Consider the following 15,137-nt stretch of genomic DNA (forward strand, 5'->3'; position numbering starts at 1 on the left):
AATGTGATCCAGAGAATTCTGAGGGTCTCTGAACCTTTCAGAAGATCTACAAAATCAAATTTAGCTTTTATTTTTAATGTGGTAAATATGTATAAGTAAAACTCACAAAAACATTTTTATTTAATTTAATTTATATATACATAAATAATATAAAATATAATTTAATATTTTTAGTAGTATAAAGATACTGAGAACAAAAGTTTTAAGAACTACTGTTGTAGGGAAGGAGTCCACTTCCCTTGCCATCCCCAGTAAAAACTGCTGATCAGTTGCCTCCAACTAACAAATAAGCACAAGAGCCCTGGGACTAGCAATTTCCCTTCCTCAGAGCACTGGTCCTACTTCTAGCCCAGCTCTCACATCTATCTTTTGGAGAAGCCCTTCTGTGAAGCCATCCCCACCAATTGCCAGTCACAGACAGGCCAGTTGAAAGAACAGGGAGTCTTTTTTTTTTTTTTTTTGCTGAATTTTGGAAAAGTATACTTGAAACAAGTATACTTTTTTTTTTTTTTTTAATTATAGCTTTTTATTTGCCAGATATATGCATGGGTAATTTTACAGCACTGACAATTGCCAAACCTTTTGTTCCAAGTTTTCCTCTCCTTCCCCCCACTTCTTCCCCCAGATGGCAGGTTGACCAATACATGTTAAATATGTTAAAGTATATGTTAAATACAATATATGTATACATTTTCATGCAGTTACTTTACTGCACAAGAAGAATTGGACTTTGAAACAGTTAATTGTACAATTAGCCTGTTAAGGAAATAAAAAATGCAGGTGGACAAAAATAGAGGGATTGGCAATTCTATGTAGTGGTTCATTGTCATCTCCCAGAATTCTTTTGCTGGGTGTAGCTGAAGCACAGGGAGTCTTTCAGGAAAAAAGGCAAGTCAACTAGCACCCCCTTCATGACCACCTTTTCCCTTCAGATCTTGATGGAAATGACCCAGACCCTGGAATCTAAGAACCTTTGGATTATTTATACATCCATCCTAGTGCCCTCAACCATGGTTCTGGGAAAAATCCCTGGGGACAAACAACCTGCAATTGCTTACATAGGTGATATAGCCACATAAACAAGAGTTGAAGACCCATGGAAAGAAAGCTTTTATCACCAATATCTTTTTACTGTCGCGTGGATCAACAAATTCTAGCTGACATGATTTCAGCAGTGGAAATGATTTTAGAGAAGAGATTCAAAATCTGCTTTGCCATGGGACCTTTCCATCTGCCTTTCATCTGAAACTTTCCACGAGTATTGTCTCCTCCATTTGAATGTCTCTTGAAAGTAAGAACCATCTTACTTTTCTACTTTTATCACTAATCCTTAACACAGTGCTTTGCACACAGTATATACTTCAGTGCTTCATTTAGTCATTCATAAATAATCAAAAGATTTGAACAAAGTTAGTAAAAAATTTGCAAACTATTAACGTTCATATGAAAGATTATTCCAAATCACTAGTAACAAGAAAAATGCAAATTAAAAAAGAAAAAGAACTCTGAGGCTTTATCCCACACAGCAAGATTTATTTCTCATAGATGAGAAGAATGGGAATAATCAGTGTTGGAAGGAGGATGAAGAAAGACAAGTACACTAATATATCATTGTTATCATTCTCAATTAATCCAGCGGCTCTAGAAAGCAATTTGGAATTATGCTGAGAAAGTTACTAGACTATCTATATTTTTTGATTGAGAGATCACACTGTTGTGTACCAAGAAGGGTAAAAGACAAAGTATTTATCATAGTTCTTTTTGTGGTAGAAAAAAAGTTAAAATAAAGCACATGTCTATTGACTAGGGAATGGCTAAACAAATTGTGGTTATGAATATATGGAATAGTATTGCTCCATAAGAAATTGTGATATTGTAAAATAAAGTAAACAGAATTAGATAAGACGTACACATAGATTTTAAAATATTAAACATAAATATAACAGCATTTTAAATATGCATTATAAGAAATATTTTAATAAATATATTTAACAATAAAAACATAAATATGTTTTTATAAGTATCTACACACATAGATTTTCTCAGCTTATCTTTCTTGTTTTGTGAGGTTATATTATTTGTGGTATTTTGTTTTACTTCCACATAACAGTTTTCTGAAGGTTGTCTGTAGTCCTTTACTTTTACTAAATTCCATATCAGTCAGCCAATCCACAAACATTTAAGTGTATGCTGTGTTCTAGTGTAAAATCTAGGATTACAAAAAAAGAAAAAAAGAAACACATTCCCTACCCTCATGGAACTGACATTCTAATGGGAGACATAACATGCAAACAACTATGTGTATTCAAGATATATGGAGTGTGGAACTTTTTTACTTAGCATTCTCCCTACCTCCAAATGTTGTACTTCCTCATTTCTTTGATAAAATTGCAGCTCTCTTTGTTGATATAATTCCAGAATGTGCCCCTGACTTTATGGTTGGTATGGGCCAGAAAGATAGCTATGTGGAGGGATGAGGTCCAGAGCAAAAAGAGGTGTTGTAACCGTGAAGTACTCCATTGAGCCTGGTCATGTTGCTAATTGGGATGATATAGAAAAGATCCAGCATCACACTTTCAAAAAGACTTTAACACTTGAAAAGTACCTTGCATTGCTCACAGAAGCTACCCTGTGCCCCAAAGCCTAAAGAGAAAAGATAATTCAGATCAAGTTTAAGTCCTTCCACACCTTTGTATATTTTCATCCAAGATCCTGATGAGCCTGTATGCTTCTGGTTGTGCTGTGGTATTGTAAATGGATTCTGGTGTGATCCAAACTGTGCCTGTTTATGAGTTATGTTTATAACTTGCCCTTCCTTATACCAATCTCTGTCTTGTTCTGTTTAGCCATCATCTGATGGATTACCTCATGAAGATCCTGAGATATTACAGCCTTATTACTGCAGCTGAGAGGGAAATTGCACTTAACATCATTGTTATGTTATTCTAGATGTTGAACAGAAAAAAAGTTAGTGCTGCATCTAGTTATCTGGAAAAGAGTTAGGAACTTCCTGATGGTCCAGTTTTCACCAGTGGGAGGAAGATATTCAAACTGTCTTCCAACTTTCTTTACATTTGGTTTCAACTCTGTAGACACAAATACTCCCCCTACTCCAGAAGAATAAGATGTCCTCCCTCCACCCACCCACCCAAACTGATGCTCCTTCCCCCTTTCCAGTCTTCCCTTATTAGACTGCAAGCTCTTTGAGGGCAGGAGCTATCTTTCTTTTTCTTATTTGTGTCCCCAATGCTTTGTACAGTACCTGACACATAGTAGGCCCTCAATAAATGTTTATTGGATTGAATTGAATTCTTAGGTATAGAATTCTGTGGTTTCCTTAAAATTTACCTTCAACTCAGTGATGGAGTGAGATATTGATATCTATAGGGAACTAACTACACATTAATGTTATTTTGTCTGGTGGTACTATCATGTACATAATCATTGCTATCAGAATGCAAAAAATGAAAGTAATAATCATTGTCCGAGTTAAGCAAGTGTTCTGGTTGAAATAGAGGCTCTTTTCTGAACCTCCATCCATCTTTTTTTTATTCAAAGGGATCAGCAAGCAAAATTATGATGAATCTGGGTCCACAATAGTCTGTCACAAGTGCTTCTCAGTGGATTGTTGTTGTTTTTTCCCTTTTTTGTAAAAGGATCTTTTGTGATAATTACCCCCTCAAAAAAGATAAAATTAGCATGTTTTGTTTGGTTGTTTTGTCTTTGTTTCTTTTTCTTTTTCTTTTTTTTTGGGGGTGTGTGTGTCCTTGACTCACAATTTTAAAACTGGAATGTTGGTGATTAGCAGTTTAATTAGAAGCAAACACCTCCAAAGTTCTACAGTTCATCTAATTGAACATTTTTAAAAGAGAAGAGTCATTCCAAATATTGCATAATGTATTTTTACAGGAAATTTCTTGCTTCTATGAAGGCTGCTCTCTTCTATAAAAAGAGTTAATTACATCAATCCAGACAATGGGAGGGAGAGGGACAGGCAGAATGTTGCTTACAGGTAAATTATGCAACCCAAAGAAATTATTTTTCAAAATACATTCTGCTTTTATACTTGTTGCTTTCTTTAAAAAAAAAAAAAAAAAAAAAGTCAGAGTCATAATGGCCCTCTACTTCCTTTCACTGCTCTTAACATAATTGTAAAAAAAGGAATGAAGGTTTCTTATAGTCTCCCCAAGAATGTAATGAGATTGGTGTTGGTATTTGTGGGAGCTTTACCTATACACTGACTTAAAACTTAAAAACAAAAGTGTTTCCATTAAAGAAAAAAAGCATACACTTATGGAGGGAGGGAGAAAGAAAGGAAAAGAGAGAAAGAGCTGGGGAGGGAGAAAAGAGGGGGAGGAAAAAGAGAATTCTAGCCATAGGAGTGCAGTGGAATGGAACAGAGAAAGTTTTCCTACAGAAGGTCTGATATGAGTATGGAGAGAATCCAGTAATTTTCTCTTTTTTTAATCTTTGTTTTTACTTTTTAGTGATATGTTTTTGAGTCTGATGTTTAAGACTCTCCACAGTCCATTTATTATCATTCTGGTTCAATTTCATATTACACCCCCCTTTACTCACTCTCTATTCTAGGCAAACTGGTCCTCTTGCTATTCATAACACAGTGCCTTTCACCTCTTCCTTCTGTTTTTTGTTTTTTCATCTCTTCCTTCTGCCTTTGTAAAGATAATCCAACATATCTAGAGTGCATTTCCATTTCACCCTTTCCTCTAATTTCATTTAAGGAAGTCTTTCCTGTCTATACTGTCTCCCTTCTCAAATGATACTACATTTATTTATATATTTAATTAGGGACTGACTAATGAGAGCCCATTCTTTAGGAGCATGTACATCACCCTCTGCCTGCTGCAATCTCCCATATAAATTTTGGAGCATGTACAGAAATTTTATGATTATTTCCAGGCCATTTACCATGTGATAAAGAAAAAGGCTCTAATTGAGCATGTATACAAAAAGACTCCAATTGGATCAATCAATGATGTAAGGGCGACACTGAATATAACTGGTGAAAGATATTGGGGAGAACATGCCTGAATGAGGATTCAGTCCAATAGTATTAGAAGAAAAACCCTGACTGTTCCTTAGGAAAACCCCTAGAAACCTGAAGGGGAAGATGTAGTCAGCCTTGCTTTGTGGGTTATGATTCATCAATATGAGTGAGAATTGGGTTAAGGTCAGACTCTACAAAGACTACATGTAAGGTCTTGTCTTGGATAAATATCAGGTCCTTCATATCTGCACAAATCTCTGGAGAGATTTTTCATCTTCCATTATTGGATTCCCTAATTTTCTATATCCACTAAAAAGATTTAGCACATTTTCCTTTTTTTTTTTTATTTTTTTAAATTTTAGATTGAAATTTTAAAGCTGTTTTTTTCCAGTGTGTTTTCTTTATATATCAGATTGATTCCTTTTGAAATACCTATGCATAATTAAATGTTTAAAGGAAGGGAGAGAGGGAATAAGAATTTATATAACACCTATTATGTGCTAGGCCCAGTGTTAAGTGATTTATGAATATTATCTCATTTGATGAGCAGGACCAGCCGATCATTATATACTTCAACAACAATACTATATGATGATCAATTCTGATGGACATGGCCCTCTTCAACAATGAGATGAACCAAATCAGTTCCAACAGAGCAGTGATGAATTGAACCAGTTATGCCCAGCAAAAGAACTCTGGGAGATGACTATGAATCACTATATAGAATTCCCAATACCCCAAATACCTACCTGCATTTTTTATTTCCTTCACAGGCTAATTGTACACTATTTCAAAGTCTGATTCTTTTTGTACAGCAAAATAACTGTTTGGACATGTATACATATATTTTATTTAATTTATACTTTAACATATGTAACATGTATTGGTCAACCTGCCATCTGGGGAGAGGATGGGGGGAAGGAGGGGAAAAATTGGAACAAAAGCTTTGGCAATTGTCAATACTGTAAACTGTAAAATTACCCATGCATATATCTTATAAATAAAAAAGCTATAATAATAAAAAAATATATATTATCTCATTTGATACTTAAGCACTGATATCTGCTATATGACTGAATCCTTTACAAATACTGAAATTGAGGCTAATATAATATAATATAATTCCTCTTTGGAATACTTTCTTTAAGAATAAAATCAAATATACAGAAGAAAATGAATTCAGAAGAGGGAAACAATCAGATTGCTCTTATTACTACCTTGTTAAATTTAACATGCAATTTAAAAAACTACGCTGTAGGAGATTCACAATTTTTCATATACCATCCTATTTTGTTATTGTTCCTCTTTGTATAATGAAATGTTTGTGTTTATTGATGATCATTAAGTTACAATAAAAAAATAATAGAGTTAGAAAACACTAGATGTAGTGAGCTCTAAGCAACATTATAAAAATGAAATTAGTCATATCTTAACTGATGGGTAGCAGCTGTAATGACCTGAGAGTTTCAGTCATTTTATTATTAGCTGTCTGGGGGCAGTCAGATCATTTCCTGCATAAGACCAAAGGGGCAGAGACAGAGAAAGGGAAGGGAAGAAGGAAAAGAGGAGGGAGGGGAGATAGACAGAGACAGATAGACAGAGAGAGAGAGAGAGAGAGAGAGAGAGAGAGAGAGAGAGAGAGAGAGAGAGAGAGAGAGAGAGAGAGAGAGAGAGAGAGAGAGAGAGAGAGAGAGAGAGAGAGAGAGAGGGGAGGGAGAGAAGGAGAGGAACGGAGAGAGAGAGAGAGAGAGAGAGAGGAGAGAGAGAGAGAGAGAGAGACGAGAGAGAGAGAGAGAGAGAGAGAGAAGAGAGAGAGAGAGAGAGGGAGAGAGAGGGGGAGAGAAGGAGAGGAACGGAGAGAGAGAGAGAGAGAGAGAGAGAAGAGAGAGAGAGAGAGAGAGAGAGAGAGAGAGAGAGAGGAGAGGAGAGAAAGAGAGGAGAGAGGAGAGGAGAGAAGAGAGGAGAGAGAGAGAGAGAGAGAGAGAGAGAGAGAGTGAGAGAGAGGAGAGAGAGAGAGAGAGAGAGAGAAGAGAGAGGAGAGAGAGAGAGAGAGGGAGAGAGAGGGAGAGAGAAGAGAGGAGAGGGAGAGGAGAGAGAGAGAGAGGAGAGAGAGACGAGAGAGAGAGAGAGAGAGAAGAGAGAGGAGAGAGGAGAGTGAGGATAGAGAGGAGAGAGAAGAATTCTAGATGATAGATATGCTCTTTCAAATAACCGTAATAATTGAGGACAAAATGCTGCTTCTTGTTATTCTATCGCAAAGTATCAAGTAAATAGTAAGGAAGTTTGCCCAAATGCTAAAGGAGCCCAGTATCACTTTAACCAGTAAGCATTTCTTGCCATCAGACTTTGGAAGCTGAAAAGCTCTTTTGCAAAACATGGAAGAAACTGTCTGAAAAAAAAATAATAATTTGGAGCCAGGCTATGAAATTTTTGTGTTTTATCCTAGAGACAATAGGAGTCATTGCAGATGGGTGTGGGAATAGAGGGTAGAACTGAATTTATAAATAACAGTTTGCCAGCTGTAAGGAGGATAAATTAGAGAGGAAAGATCCTCAGTCTGGAGACCAATTAGAACATTATTGCCATAGTCCATGCTAGAGATAATGTGAATACAAAGAAGAGATAGAAGAGGTGCATCTGAGGGCTTGGAAAGTAGGGGTGAGTGGGATGGTGAGATAAAAATGAATTGGCAACTTATATGTGGGAGGTGGGAAGAGGGAAAGAGAGGACACAACTCCAAAGAGAGTCAATTCCAGGGCTGCAAACTTGGGTACCCTGAAAGACAGGGTACACTCAACAAAAATTGGGAAATTTGGAGGAAATGTATCTGTTTTAAATGAGTGGAGTTTCAGATATCTAAGGGATACCCAGGTTATTATTGTTCAGTTGTGTTTGATTCTTTTCAATGGATAGCATAGTTGAGAAGAGTCCACCGGTTTTCTTGGCAGAGAAACTCCTGTGTCCCTATTTTACAGACAAAGAAACTGAGGCAGAGTTCAATGACTTGCCCAGGATGGCATAATTAGTAAACGTTTTTGAAGCCAGATTTTTCTAACTCTGGACCAGTGATGAGATTCAGGAGGAAATGTGCAAAAGCAGTGGGCAATTAAATGTGTTTCCATATAGTCTAAAGATTTTGTGATTCTTAGCCCTCTTTTCTACTACTCTGCTATAATCACTTTTGGAAGTAGAAAAGGGTGGAGAGTAGAGGAGGATGTACAACTAAAAAAACATTTGGTTAAAAAAAAACCCATACCTGATGGTCATCCTTTAGTAATTAATTAAATTGTTGCCACATCGGATACTTATGTATTTATGCACACACTCTACCTTCTAAGAACCTGGAAAGGCTCTGACCTTCTAAGGCCTGGAAGAACCAGGGCTTGCCATCATGCTAACATGAATCATTCCAATAGGATTTTTCTACCTATACCAACAATTAAGATATAATTAGTTTTCTTGAGTCTTCCTCATGGAGATTTTTTTTTTTTAATGGATAGAAAAGAACAAAAAATAAAGCCAGACAAATAGAACAATTTTAAAAACCAAAAATTGAAAGAAGCAAGTAGTCTGCAGTAGCATGTACAATTCTCCTCTCTCTCTCTATCTCTCTGTCTCTTTCCTTTTCTATTTATATTCAAACCTCAATAAATTTGATTTCCTTAACCACTCATCTTCATGAACTGCACATGTTTAACATATATTGGATTACTTGTCATCTAGGTGAAGGGATGGGGGAAAAACACGTGGAACAAGATTTTACCAGAGGAATGTTGAAAATTATCAATGCGTATGTTTTGAAAATAAAAAGCTTTAATAAAAAAAAAAATTCTCATCTTCATGAATTCTATACTGCTCAAGGCAGTCATTAACTGTGCCTTTCTGAGAGTTTTCCCATTAGCCTTAGTTGCCTCAGTTTCCTCATCTGTAAAATGATCTGGTGAAGGAAATGACAAACTACTCCAATATCTTTGCCAAGAAAATCTCAAATGGGATCATGAAGAATTAGATATGATTGAAAAACGACTAAACAACAAAGTCAGAATAAAAATAAAAATAAATTTTCTTTTTGATCTCTCCAACTACTTTTAAAGTTGTAAGGTCAGTCAGTCAATAAGCATTTATTTTATAAGGTTTTATTAAGTCCCAGACACTGCACTAAGGTTTGGGGATAAGAGAAAGGCAAAATAGTCCCCAGCTGTCAGGGAGCTTGCAGACCAAAGAGAAAGAACATGCAAACAATTACGTATATTGGAGGTGATGCATTAAGACAGTAGTTGCAGTGACCTCAGGTTTACCCTCTAAAAGTTTTGTATTTTCATTTTTGTTGTTTCTGATAACCATCAGCTTCTGAGGAAGCCATCTGTGGAGTGTCTTGCCAATAACTTGCTTGGGAAAAAAAACATGACAGTAATCCCTGATGGATTAGTCATAATAATTAATAATAATAACAATAATAATAGTTTGCATTAAGCCAGCGATTTAAGATTTGCAAAGTACTTTATCCAAGTTAACTCAGTTAAAAATTTATGTAAAGTTGATTTGCCTCTAGTTTTAGTCCTCATCATCCTAAAACCAAGTGCATCTCTTTCCTCACTGCTCGGGAGGGAAGTTTATCTGCATGTCAAGATGATATACTGAAAAATAAAAGCTCCTTTAATAAATTGGCATATTGTACATTCTTTACCCAAAAATAGTATGTGCTTCCACCTCAGTGGATCATCTTTTATTTGATTTTATTTTTTGATCATCTTTTATTTTAAATGTAGAAGGATTTGCCTAAGAAAGGGTAGAAGGAAGGTAGAGGAATTGGGGTGAGAGGAAAATGCAAATCTGTGTCTAAATTCAGCTCTGAGAATGTTCATCTTTGTGTGTATTTTTCTTTCATTTTGTGCCATCCCTTTGATTTCATGGAGTTTGGTTTCAAATGCCTTCATTGGCTCCTGACCAAACAGGAAATGTGAATGGGGCTGAAAAATCCAGGTCTAATTTTAAACAGAAGCTTAGCGTTCTATTAATTCTTTTCTTTAGAAGAACAAAAAGAAAGGAGCTCTATTTAGTTCTTGCTCTTTACTCTGCTGTAGAATTGTATTTTATAAGTGAAATTTAGGGACAAATCATAAAGAACTATTTGTCCATTAAGAATATAACAAGTAAGCTACGGAGGATCACGCTCATAGAGCGCCCCGGATAGCTCAAGTCGGTAGAGCATCAGACTTTTAATCTGAGGGTCCAGGGTTCAAGTCCCTGTTCGGGCGGAAGCTCTCTTTTGGTTTGCAAAATTTTCGGAAAAGGTTTCATTATATACCACGGCTCTAACTAATAGAAAAGACTTGCCACGTTTTCGGCTGCCATAAAGAAATCCTCTTAGAACCTTGCAGAATAGACAATGCGTCATGCCCGTCGCAGGAATCACAGGAACATTTGGATTTTGCAGGAAGCGCTGTAAACATTTCCTCAAAAGACAGTTTCGTTTCTCAAATTGCTTATTTTAAAAAGAGGAAGCTTTTAAAAATAAAAAGTTCCGCCCGAACAGGGACTTGAAACCCTGGACCCTCAGATTAAAAGTCTGATGCTCTACCGACTGAGCTATCCGGGCTCCTTCCTGAGTGAGTCGGCGCTGCCCCTTCTATAGGAAGTATGAAGGTCGCATGTGTGCATGCCTGTGTCTCTCCACCCCCTCTGATTTTGCAACCCCCTCCTCAATACCAGAAAAAGAAACTCAAAGCTTGCACGCTGGAAGCCAGGTGGAAAGACGCTCGCGTCTCTCCCTGTCCCAGCTTTGTGGCTCATGCACAGTCCCAGAGTATTTAGTTCCTCATTTGTCTACTTGGTTCCAGCATCTGTCTGGGAGACCACGTGTCCTGACTTTTGCCCAGAAAAACAAGGCCCAAGAGAGCAGAGCCTGGGCCCACTGCACGAACTACGCAGAGCGGTTACCGCGGCGCGTGGCGGAGCTGCGGAGGCTGAAGAGCTGGGGGGAGGAGGGGACAGGAGAAAGGACTGGAGGAGGAGAGAAAGGGAGGAAAGGAGAGGAGAAAGAAGGGAGAGGGGGAAAGGAAGAGGGGGGAAGATAGGAAGAAAAGAGGGAGAAATGGAGAAGAAGGGGGGATGGGGGAATGGGGGAAGGAAAAAAGGAGGGCCGGGGGAGGAGGAACGAGGGAAAGAGGAGCGAAGATGGGGAATGGAGGAAGGAAAAAAGGAAGGGCGGGGGGAGAAGGAAGGAGGGAAAGAGGGAGGAGGAAGAGAAAGAAAAGGGGAAGGATAGCAAGGAAAGAAGGAAGGAAGAGGAGGGGGGTTGGAGAAGCTAGAGACGAGATGGCTGAAGAGGTGAAGGGAGAAATACAACTGAAGGAGTTAAAAAGTTTGGGGTTAGGGTTAGAAGAGATAAGCCTGTCAGTCAACAAGCATTTATTTGGCACCTACTATATGCCAGGTACTAAAAAGCTGGGGATTCAGAGGAAGATAAAAGATAATCCCTGTTCTCAGTCTAATTGGACGAATGGGGGAGACACAACTGCGACCAATTATGCTTCAAACCAGATTTGGTTGTAGATCATCCACTAGGGAAGGAGCTAGTTTAAAGGTTATCAGAAGGGGTCTCCTGCAGAAGATGGGAGTGCAGTGTTCAATATTCAGTGTGCTAGCTCATCAGCTCAACAGCTAATCAACCTAACAACCATCTGCCTGCATGCAGCTGGAAGGGCAGGTCGTGCATCACTTCTGCAAAGGTCAGCTCAGGTGCCATCTCCTAAAATAAGCTTTTCCTCTTCTCCCCAGCTATCAGTATCTTTCTCCTAACTCAAAATGTGGTGTGTTTGTATCAGTCAACAATTATTATGTGTCTGCTGTGATTCCTGCTGGGCACAGAAAGGGGAACAGCAACAACCAAGGCCCCTACTCTCAAAAAGCTGGAAACTGACAATGTCAATATCTGGCTGTGTGGCTTGTGGTTAACTTTCTTCATCTGTAAGGAAGGATCAGGCTACCCGAAGTAACATGCTCATGGGGCTGGGGTAAAGATCAAATGAGATGGTTTAACTTTGGGAACCTCAGTCTTAAGGGGACCCCATCCACCCGGGAGCCATGGACAGGAGCAGAATTGAGCCTGGTCCTAGCAGATCCTAGCCTAGGGGAGCTGAGCATGAGTTACTTTGTTCTTCATTCTTCAGCTTTTTAAAACCTCATCCCATTCCTCTGGGAATAAATTATTATATAAAATCACATATTCACATGTTATTTCTCTCTACATTAGATATAAAGCTTTCTCAAGGGGATGTCTGGAAACAATAGCCAGAAGGGAAGAAACTTAAAGCTGAGGGAAGCTATTTTTTAAATAACCCACTAAGCCATCAATTCTTCTTTATTCAATAAAATCCCTATCTTTCTTCCTTGTCTTTTCGAAGAGCCAAGCCCAGTACTGAGTCAGGGCCATGTGGTCAGCATGAATCAGAAAAAGTCATTTTGGAACATGTCTTTTTATATGTGTAAAGCACTTATAATTTTTAAATTTATATAATAAATAACATAATATGGTTTTTCAAAGATGATTTCGATTAAAACTGCAAACTATCACAACTTGCTATTCCTATACTTGCCCCCATTTTATTTTATCTTACAACTATCATTTATTTTTGTCCCTCCCATTTAAAAGAAAACAAAAATAAAACTTTTATAATTAATATAAAACATAAAATCTTCATAGTTAATTAAATGTAAATAAGTGAAGCAAAGAAAATTCTCACATTGGACCTGTCCAAAAAATGTATCTCAAACTGAATCTATCACATCTTGTCAGGAGATAGGCAACATGTTTTTTCATGAGTCTTTTGGAACTGTATGTAGTTGGTCATTGCTTTGATCAGAGTTCTTGAGGTTTTTTTTTTCCTTTTTTATTTAATTTTTAAAAAATTATTAAATTATTCTTCTTCCCATTCCCCCAAATGAAAAACAAAGGAAAAAAAAATCTTTGATAACAGCTATATGTAGTCAGACGAAATAAATTCTCAGTGATTGTGTAATATATATATATATATATATATATATATATATATATATATATATATATATATATATATATATATATATATATTTGTAGTCTATCACTTCTGTCAGGAGATAGACAAAAAGTTTCATCTTCACTTTTTCAAATGGCTTATGTCATCCATCCTATTCTGATTCTAATTAATTTCCATTTCAGACATAAACATTATGTTTCTGTCCTGAGAAATAGATTCAGTTCTCAGTTCTTTGCCTGTTACATTGAACTGAACCTATAAGTTGGGAAGGTGCTATAGAATCAAAAATGGTCCCCTAAACTGGCATAATGGGTCAAAGCCAATTTAATTTATTACTCAAGTATTAGATGCCTGCTGTACGAACAGCAATGTGCTAGGTAGGCCCTAGGGCAGATTTAAAGATAAATGACATCTCTAAATATCCCTCATCCCTAGAATGCTTTCCCTCTTTTGTCTCCACCTCCTGGCTTCTCTAAGTTCCTTCAAGTCCCAACTAAAATACCTTCGCCAAGAGGCCCTTTTTAATCTAACTTAACGTCCTTAATGCCTTCCCTATCTTGATTATCTCCATTTTATCTTATATATCTTGTTTGTTCATAGTGGTTTGCAGTTTCTGAAAAAAACAAACAAACAAAAAACAGAATTGTCTTTTGCCTTTATTTAGAATCCTAGTGCTTAGCACATTGCTTGAGACATAATAGATACTTAATAAATGCTTGTTGACTGACAATGTTCATATAGACTCTCACACAGGTTGTGATTTAATTAAGGGTCATTTTTAATTATTTTTTTCTCTTTCATTTCTCCCCCCTCCCCCTCTCACACAAGTTAATTATCAAATCCTGTTGAATATCTAGTCCCTCTCTATTTACATTATTCCCCCTGGGTTTCAAGTTCTTCTCTCCTCTCATCTGAACTATTATGATAACCTAACTATTTCTCTGTCTTTTTCTATTTGTACCCTATCCAGAACATCTTTCACAAAGCTTTCTAAAATAAACTTTATGAAATATAAGTCTGATCATGTCACTTCCCTGCTCAAAAATCTGGCTTTCCATTGCCCATATTATAAAATATAAACTTTAATGTATTAATATTTCAAGCCCTCCAATATCATATTTTCTCATACTTAAATCATTTTCGTGCCTTCTACATTCAAAACTAGACTATCAGATGTTCTCAGACCAATTTGTGCTGAGTTCAGTGCATTCAGCTAGCCCATCCATCCCTGTATACCTGACATGTACTTCTCCAAAGCTCCACTCCATTCCACTTTCTTCCATGAAACTTCCCTAATGCCCACAGCTTAAAATTTTTTTTTCCCTTTTCATGTTTTGTCTGGATTTTGTATCTGCCCTCATCACACACTATCTTGTGTCATACTTACCTATGTACATGTTGTATTTCCTATTCCCCAGTAAAATGTGGGTCCTTTAAAGGTTTGTCCCTGAGAGACAGCATGTAATAGTGAAAAGAATGCTGGTTTTGGATGAGCTGTCTTGCATTCCAAACTGGCCACTCATATGACTGGCTATGTAACAAAAATCAAGTCACTTAGCCTCAAAAAGAAATGGAAAATAACTGATCCTTCTGAGACTCAAAAAATGACAAATGATTGTCAGCTCTCCCATACTTAAAGTTGCATTGATTATACAAATGCTAGTAAAGAGAATACAGAATCAAGCATGGCATATTCATTTTTTATAAGTAAAAGAGTACCTTTTGTGAAAACAAGGAAACAAGTTGGGGCAAAGGGAATAATTAGGAAAGGTTCATGGAAGAGATATGATTTGCTCTTGGAGGATGGTAAGATTCAATAGATAGAGATAAAGAAACAAACTAGAGGTCATCCAGAAAGTGAAGAGGTGAGGGATAGAGGGAAGAAGGTATTCCAAGAGTAGGGAAGATGTGATGCATCCTATTAGGTGGGATATGATCAAATCTGGGCAGAGAGAAAATTAATCTGCAATCCTTGTAAAGGGTGGCAATGAGAGCATTAAGACTAGGTTGGGAGAAGAACAGGGAAAATAAAATCAAAGTACTTTTTAAATAGTCTTGTTTGAAATAGCTTCATGACAAAATAGATTGTAGGGTCTGAGGTCAGGAAGTTG

General features: G+C 37.0%; 2 non-coding genes across 2 annotated transcripts; one reads left to right on the forward strand and one right to left on the reverse strand.

The window, feature by feature from the left end:
• The first annotated feature begins 10,191 nt into the window (after positions 1 to 10,191).
• TRNAK-UUU (transfer RNA lysine (anticodon UUU)) lies at positions 10,192 to 10,266 on the forward strand. The gene has a single exon. It is a non-coding gene; the product is annotated as a tRNA-Lys (tRNA).
• Positions 10,267 to 10,533: 267 nt separating this feature from the next.
• Positions 10,534 to 10,607, reverse strand: TRNAK-UUU (transfer RNA lysine (anticodon UUU)). Its single transcript has one exon. It is a non-coding gene; the product is annotated as a tRNA-Lys (tRNA).
• Between the last annotated feature and the right edge of the window lie 4,530 nt (positions 10,608 to 15,137).

Source organism: Sminthopsis crassicaudata, chromosome 4 (assembly GCF_048593235.1).
Source record: "Sminthopsis crassicaudata isolate SCR6 chromosome 4, ASM4859323v1, whole genome shotgun sequence".
Lineage (NCBI taxonomy): Eukaryota > Metazoa > Chordata > Mammalia > Dasyuromorphia > Dasyuridae > Sminthopsis > Sminthopsis crassicaudata.